Source organism: Octodon degus, unplaced genomic scaffold, assembly GCF_000260255.1.
Source record: "Octodon degus isolate 3935 unplaced genomic scaffold, OctDeg1.0 scaffold00078, whole genome shotgun sequence".
Classification (NCBI taxonomy): domain Eukaryota; kingdom Metazoa; phylum Chordata; class Mammalia; order Rodentia; family Octodontidae; genus Octodon; species Octodon degus.
Genome location: NW_004524654.1, coordinates 6,177,553 through 6,185,349, shown reverse-complemented (window position 1 = coordinate 6,185,349; position 7,797 = coordinate 6,177,553). Strand labels below are relative to the sequence as shown.

At 39.0% G+C, this 7,797-nt stretch overlaps 1 pseudogene; it reads right to left on the bottom strand.

Annotated features, from left to right (window-relative positions):
- Positions 1 to 3,369: 3,369 nt before the first annotated feature.
- LOC101571637 lies at positions 3,370 to 3,807 on the bottom strand (annotated as a pseudogene).
- Positions 3,808 to 7,797: the final 3,990 nt, after the last annotated feature.

Below are 7,797 nucleotides of genomic sequence, written 5' to 3'. Positions count from 1 at the left end.
TAGCTCTCTCTGTGTCTTTCTTGTTCTAAATCCATTTGTTGAAAAGACTTTGGTCCATTTTATTGTCTTTTCTCATTGATGTCTTTGCTAAAATAGATGAGATAAATCCAGGTGTGATTGCTTATTCTTATAATGCCAGTACTCCAGAGGCTGATGTACAAGGATCATATTGAGTTTGAGGCAAGCTTGGGCTACAAAATGAGTTCAAGAAAAAACAAATGTGTTTAAGATCAGCCTGAACTGCAGAGGTAGGGAAAAAGAAAAAAAAAAAAAAGACAATATATAGTGGGTCTATTTCTGGGCTGTTTATCTGTTTAGTTCTTCACCAATACCACACTGTCTGGATTATTGTAGCTTTTTGAAAAGGTTCAAAGTTGAGAAGTGTTAGTCCTTCAACTTCATTTTGCTTCTTCAATATGGCATTGGCTACTCTGGACTTTTTGCCTCTACAATAAACATTAGAATCAATTTGTTAATATCTACAAAATAACTTGCTGGATATTTTTAATTAAGATTGAATTGAACCTATCAAACAGCCTTCCTAGCCACAAGCATACAGTATCTATTTATTTAGTTGTTTGATCTTTTTTTATAGTTTCCACATAAAGATTTTGTACATACACTGTTAGGTTTGTAGGTATTTCATTTTAGAGAGTGTTAATATAAATGGTTTTATGTTTTTAACTTCAAATTATGCCTATTGTTTGTTGGTATATAGAAAAATGATTGACCTTCATTAATCTTACATTCTGTGACTTTACTATAATTACATATTAACTCCACAAGTTTTTTTTTTAATGAGCAGAATATATTTACTGGGGGAAGGATAGCTCCTTTCTGAGAGAGTGACAGGGCTGGGAGGCCTGAGCAGGTTGTCCCTGGGAAGCTCTCTCTTCCAGGAACTTTTATATAGGAAAACCATATGGTGAGGTGGGTTTAAGGTGGTGGAGAACATGGGAACTCACTTAGGTGGGCATGAGGTGGGACAAAACTATGGTCAACCAATGAGATTTTAAGCACCATTGCTCAGGTAAAATTGATTAAATCCAGTACCAAATGGGGAACTGAATCACGTAGCAAGCAGGCATGAATATAGACAGGGTCTCTTCCTGTTGGGGGCTGAAATAGTGACTCATTTGGGCTCTTTCAAGGTGATTGATGCCTATTTAGAAGATCAATCCCTGATGCCCATCCCTAGAGAAGTATGTAGCTGTGTTTCCTCTTTTGTCTTGAGGTCTGGCCCATATGGGAATGTTTGTCTTTTCCAAGTTGCAATGTCACCTTGTGTTCCATCTTGTCCCCTTGAAGGCCTGGCCCTGTCTAACTGCCTATATTTCTATCTAATTCAGCTGCCTACAACATTTCCTCCTCTTAAGAAGTAACCTGAACTGCTATGAGGGAACCATAAGCAATGACCACTCTGTCTTCTTCAGGCTGAAAGGGGTTATAGTTGCTGACTGGCAGTCAGAGATACTCTTCAGAGGTTCTATCTAAAGGCCCTCAATAGACACCAGGCATTTATATCTCCACAAGATTTTTTAAAAAGTCATTAAATATATTCTTCTATAAGTACCAGTATATAAACATCACAGCAAAACTGTTACATTAAAATGTATAATTCCTAATCTATGATGATGATTTTGAATTTTATCACATATCAATAGCATTTATATATGGATAGTTTAATTTTTACTAAAAATTAATTTTAATGTTATATGTTTGTGATACATAATAGTTACATTCATTTTAAGGAATTGATATACACACATACACATATCCATCATATCTTGATCAGTTTGTGTCTTCCATCCTTTCTGTGTTCCCCTTTCCCATCTTCAAAATGTTTGCTTTTCCATTTCCTGCTGTATCTCCTTTATTTTACTGTTTATTTATATTGTGGGTCTCTCATATAAGCAAAAGCATGAAATATTCATCCTCCTCTGTCAGATTTAATTCACTTAGCCTTATGGTCTCAAGTGCTTTCCATTTTCCTACAGATGATTTGAATTCATGTTAGTTTTCTTACCAGTCCTTTTGGGTTTTCTTTCATGACTTTAAAAAAGCTAATTGACAATTATTTAACTAGGACTCTAATTCTAGACTATTAAACCTTGCTACTTCTGAAAGTTCTTCCTTTTGAGATATTTTATGAGGCAGGACATTGCCAATGGATTTCTTTCAAAATCTTCAACATCATATAAAACTTTAAATTATGTTACATACATATTTTTAAGTTGTGGCAAGTGATCATGTTATGGTTTGTGTCTAGTTGTCCCTCCAAAACCTCATGCAGTCTTGGGGCAGACTTCTAGACTTTGTGATTAACTCATGATCCACTGGAATTATGAGTATGAGTATTGCTGGATTATGAATGTGAGTACTACTTCCAGCCTGGAGTGGATAGCCTGAATGCAACATAAGAGAGACAGACCTGCTCTGTGTTGCCATTATTGCTGCTACTCTCATTTACTCTTATTCTTTGCCACCACCATGAATGGCTTCTCTCTGTCCTATACCACTCTGCCTTGGAGTCAGTGGAGTATAGACTGAAACCTTCAGTAACTGTGAGCTAAATAAATCTTTCCTTCCCTGATTTTGGGTGTTAGGTATTTGTCCCAGCAACAAGAGAAGAGTAACTGAGACAGAATTTGGTACCAGAGAAGTGGGGTCATTGCTGTGGCTAATCCTGACCATGTGGATTATAAGGTTTTGGGACTGGCTTATGGGAAGAGATAGTTTAGAGATGTCACTTACAAGAGAAGCACTGGAACTGCTTTGGCTGTTCTGTATGGGAGATTTTGGTAAGAGTTCAGAAGACCAGAAGGCTGATAGAAAATCTGCCTGTAAAGACCAGGCTGCTTGGGCTGGCGAGATGGCTCAGTGGTCTAAAGCACCTACTTAGAATAAGCTAAGCAAAGCACAGGGACCACGGTTCAATCCCCCAGCACCACATGCCAGCCAGCCCCGCCCCCTGGTGGGCTGAGCTGGCCACACACACATACACACAAAATAAATTAACAAATAAAATAAAATAATTAAAAAAAAAAAAAAAAAAGACCAGGCTGCTGAAGTTTCTTCTGGGAAGGACTGCATTGTTTGTTGGACTCCAGATGATGAATGTTATGGCTGGGCAAAACATTTGTCTGCATTTTGTTCATGTCCAGAAACTTTGCCTGAGACTGAGATTAAGCACAGCAGACTGATTACTCTTACAAAAGAAATCTCAAAGCAGTTGATTATTGAGGCAGTGACATGGCTATTGTTGGGGCTTTTAGGCAGATTTATGTTGAGAATCAGGAGCAAAGAGCCCAGCAGGATGATTTAATTTTTTTTAGGGGGTGGGCAGTGGTGGCTTTATTGGACAGGTGGCTACTTGAGGGAGATGAAACATGAAGAGTGAGTGGCACAAATGCCAGGCTGGCAGTGCTTCAAAGGCTTGTAGGTGATGGAGAACTCATCCAGGTAGTGGCCAATCATCTCAGGCTTGATCTCCACCTGGATGAATGTCTTGCCATTGTAGACACCCACCATGCCGCCCACCATTTCAGGCAGGATGATCATGTCATGAAGGTGTGTCTTTACCACCTTGGGCTTCCCCATGGTTGGTGCCTCCTTTTTGGCCTTGCATAGATGCTTCAGTATCAAATGCTGCTTCCACTGAAGTCCACAGTTCAATCGCCTCCTCTGCTGAGTGCTATAAAGCTGTATCAGCTATTTGTAGGACATGTCCAGCAGCTGGTCGAGGTCCACACCATGGTAGGTAAACTTGCAGAAGGTTCACTACTTCTTTTGCTCCACTTCCACCATCTTGCCAGGTCTTAGGGAAAAGCACAGCAGAATGATTAAAATGTTGTGAGATTGGCCAGAAAGGAAATGTCAACAAAGGTGTGGAATGCAAAGATAGAGCCGGGAGGATCTCCATTGATGGGAAGGAACAACAGAATGGAAAGGATGACCTGAGGGTATCACTGGAGACAACAGGCTCCACCCTTTGCAGCCTCAGAATTGCAAGGGTGAGGGACTTTGCCTTCAGGGGAAAGCTGCAGGGCCCCATGTTCCAGAATGGAGGTAGTGGCCATGCCAAGTTCCAGAATGGTGTTGGTATAGAGAGTTTCTTCCTCAGAATCAAGGTCACAGTGCTCAGCAACCCAGGTACTCAACCCCTCTAGCCAAGAAAGAAGCCTTGCTACTGCTCCAGTGGGCAGCAGACCTTGGCATCATCCACATGGCATTGGTTTTGGGCACATTCATATTGCAGGAGTTCTGAGGCCTGGGAGGCCAGGAAGTGTGCCCCTGAGAGGGCAGCATATAAAGCTGTGATAAGCCTATTCAGTGGAAAGCAAGAAGATTGGAAAAGTCAGGAATGTGGATTATCTAAGAAAAGCTGAAATAAGGGAGCAAAGCAGGCTTAAGAGAGAAGCCATGAGAACTGCCACAAAGAGGAAGAGCCACATGGAGCTCACAATTTGCTACCGATTGCTTCAAATGTTCCACATGGAACTACAGAACTTAATGTTTGTCCTGCTGGATTTTGGACTTGTGTTGGACCCAATTCTTTGTATTCCTCTGTTGTTTGTACCTTTTGAAATGTTAATATTTTCTTGTGCCATTGAATGTTGGAAGTGTTTAACTTTTCATTTGTACAGGGAATCATAGGTAAGAGTTTGCCTTAGATCTTGGAGAAGACTTGGGATTTGTCCCAAGTTATGACTTTGTCAACTCTTAGAGATGAAAAAATGTCTTTTGCATAAAGGGGTGTGCATGAGACTTAGGGTGTCCAGGAGCAGAATGTTATGTTTTGTGTCAGTTGTCCCTCCAAAGTCTCATGCTGGCATGGGGCAGATGTCTACACTTTGTGATTAACTCATAATCCACTGGAATTATGGGTGTGAGTGTGGCTGGGATTATGGATGTGACTACTACTCCAAGCCTGGGTTGTATAGCCTGAATGCAATGTAAGGGAGACACTTGCTCTGTTGCCATTGTTGCCACTACTCCAATTTACTCTTATTCTTTGCCACCACCATGAATGGCTGCTCTCTGTCCTGTGCCACTCTGCCTTGGAGCCAGCTGAGTATGAACTGAAACTGCCAGTAACTGTGAGCTAAATAAACCTTTCCTTCCCTAATTTTGTGTGTCAGGTATTTGTCTCAGGAACAAGAAAAGAGTGACTATGACAGATCATAACATAAAATTTACTATTTTAGGTTTATGTTTCAGTATATCTTCATATTGTTATGAAACTAACCTCTTGCGACATCTGTCTTTTTGTGACTGGCCTAGTTCACTTAGTACAATATTCTGAAAGTACATCTGTGTTGTAGAATGTGTCAAAATTGCCTTCCATTTTAAGACTGCTTATCCCATTGTGTATATATATACACCACATTGTGTTTATCTCTTCATCTGTTGATAGACATTTGGGTTGTATCTAAAATATCTCATAAAGGACTATTACCCCATTTCTGCACATCAAAAGAAATCACCAACAGAGTAGAGAAAAACCCATGAATTGGGGAAAAATTATAGTGTACTGTCCTTCAAGATAATAGACCCCTATCTAGAACATATAAATAATTGAAAAAAAATTAGGCCTCCAAAATTCAAAGACCTAATCCAAAAATGGGCATCTGAGTTGAGTATACACTTCACAAATTAAGCGATACAAATGACTATTGAGAATAATACTGCCATTATCACTTGTGGGTAGAGAGATACCTGTATGAAATCCTGTTTTCAATTCTTTTTTTTTTTTAAACATTTTTTCTTTTGTTACAGAAATGGGGATTGAACTCAGGCCCTTGCACTTGCCAGGCAAGCACTTATTCTACTGAGCCATCTCCCTGGCCTGTTTTCAGTTCTTTTGAGTATATACCAGAAGTAGAATGTATAGATCATATAATGATTCTATTTTTAATTTTTTCATTGTGGGTGTACCATTTTACATTCCTACTGACAAATACAATGATGCCAATTTTTTTTGCAAATATTTGCTGTTTCTTTTTTGTTTTCTTTTTTCCTTCTTCTTTTGTTTCTTTTTTTCTTCCTCTTTTTCAATCCCAATGTGTATGAAGTAGTGTTATTACAGTTTGGTTTTCATTTCCCTAAAAATTAAAGGTTAATGATGTTGAGCATCATTTCATATTTATGGATCTTCATTTCATACTTATGTATCTTCTTTGGAGAAATATCTTTTCTAATTCCTTGCTTATTTTTAATTGGATACTTTTATATACTCAAGGATTTTTCAATCTAAGCTTTAGAATAATTACACATTCTAATTATTAAGCACTTACTAGATATGATTTGAAAATATTTTCTCCCACTTCATGTTTCCTTTTATTTTGTTGATAGTACCCTTTGCTGCCCCAAAGTTTTAAATTTTGATGAATCTAATTTATGTCTTTATTTTTGTCATATATTATACATTTTCCTCATGTTTTCTTGTAAGAGTTTTATAGTTTTAGGTCTTTTCTCTGGATTGTTGATCCAGTTTAATTTTTGTTTATAAGTTATTAAAGACTGGGCTGGTGAGATGGCTCAGTGGTCTAAAGCACCTACTTAAAGCAAGCTAAGCAAAGCCCAGGGATCGCGGTTCAATCCCCAGCACCACATGCCAGCCAGCCCTGCCCCCTGGTGGGCTGAGCTGGCCATACACACACACACACACACACACACACACACACACACAGACATAAATATTAAAAATAAAGAAAGAAAAATAATTTTTAAAAAAAGTTATTAAAGACTATCCTCTATCCACATCATGATAGTTTTTTAAAAATCATTTCATCATATATATGAGAGTTTATTCCTAGTTCTGTATTTTTGTTGGGTTTTATGCCTGTTCACATTCATATTTTAAAAGAGTAAGTACAATTGTAGAATAAAACTTTAGTTGTAAACTTAATTGTATTAGTGCTTACTAATATAGGAGCAGTAAAACTACACTTACACCATTTTAGGCTACTAGGGTCCTGGCTTGTCAGAAGATTTAAATCAACACAAGCAGATTAATAGAAGAAATGCATGCATTTTTTAAAAAATGTATTTGGTACAGGGTCTCACTACACAGCTTGGACTCATAGTGCTCCTCCTGTTTTTAGCCTCCCCAGCGCTGGTATTACAGGCATGCACCACTATGCCCTGACTCAGTCACTGGCTCAGGGCACCCAGGGTGGGGCCAGTGCAACATGTGGTGCCAAGGATCAAACTCTGGTCCCTGAACTTACCGAACCAGGCACTTTGTTTGCTGAGCTATCTCACTGGCCCTGCATGAGGTTTATTTAATACGTTTTGTGTGGCACAGGACCCCTCATAAAGAAATTACCTGAAAAAGCAGTAAAAGCCGGTTAATTATACTTTGAAATAGATGAAGAATAGTAAGTTGGGAGAGAGTGGGAAGGCAGAGGGTTTTGGGCCAGGGTAGTAAATTGAGTAGAAAAGTAGCCAGGAAGATAAGGGTTAATATAATTAGGTTTGTTTGTGAAGAATTCCTTTGGCTCTCAGTTTCCTGTTATTCTTGATAAAATATTTCTTCTTTTACGTGGGATTCATTTCATGCTTTAAAAATATAACATGACTGAGCTGGGAAGATAGCTCAGCAGTCTAAACACCTGCCTGGCAGGTACAAAGATTGGAGTTTGATCCCTGGTACCACATGCCATGCTGGCCCTGTGCCCACTGAAACTGGGCATGGTGGCACATGCCTGTGACCACAGCACTGGGAAGGCTGAGACAGGAGGATCAATGCAAGTCCAAGCTACATAGCAAGACCCTGTACCATATATATGTATA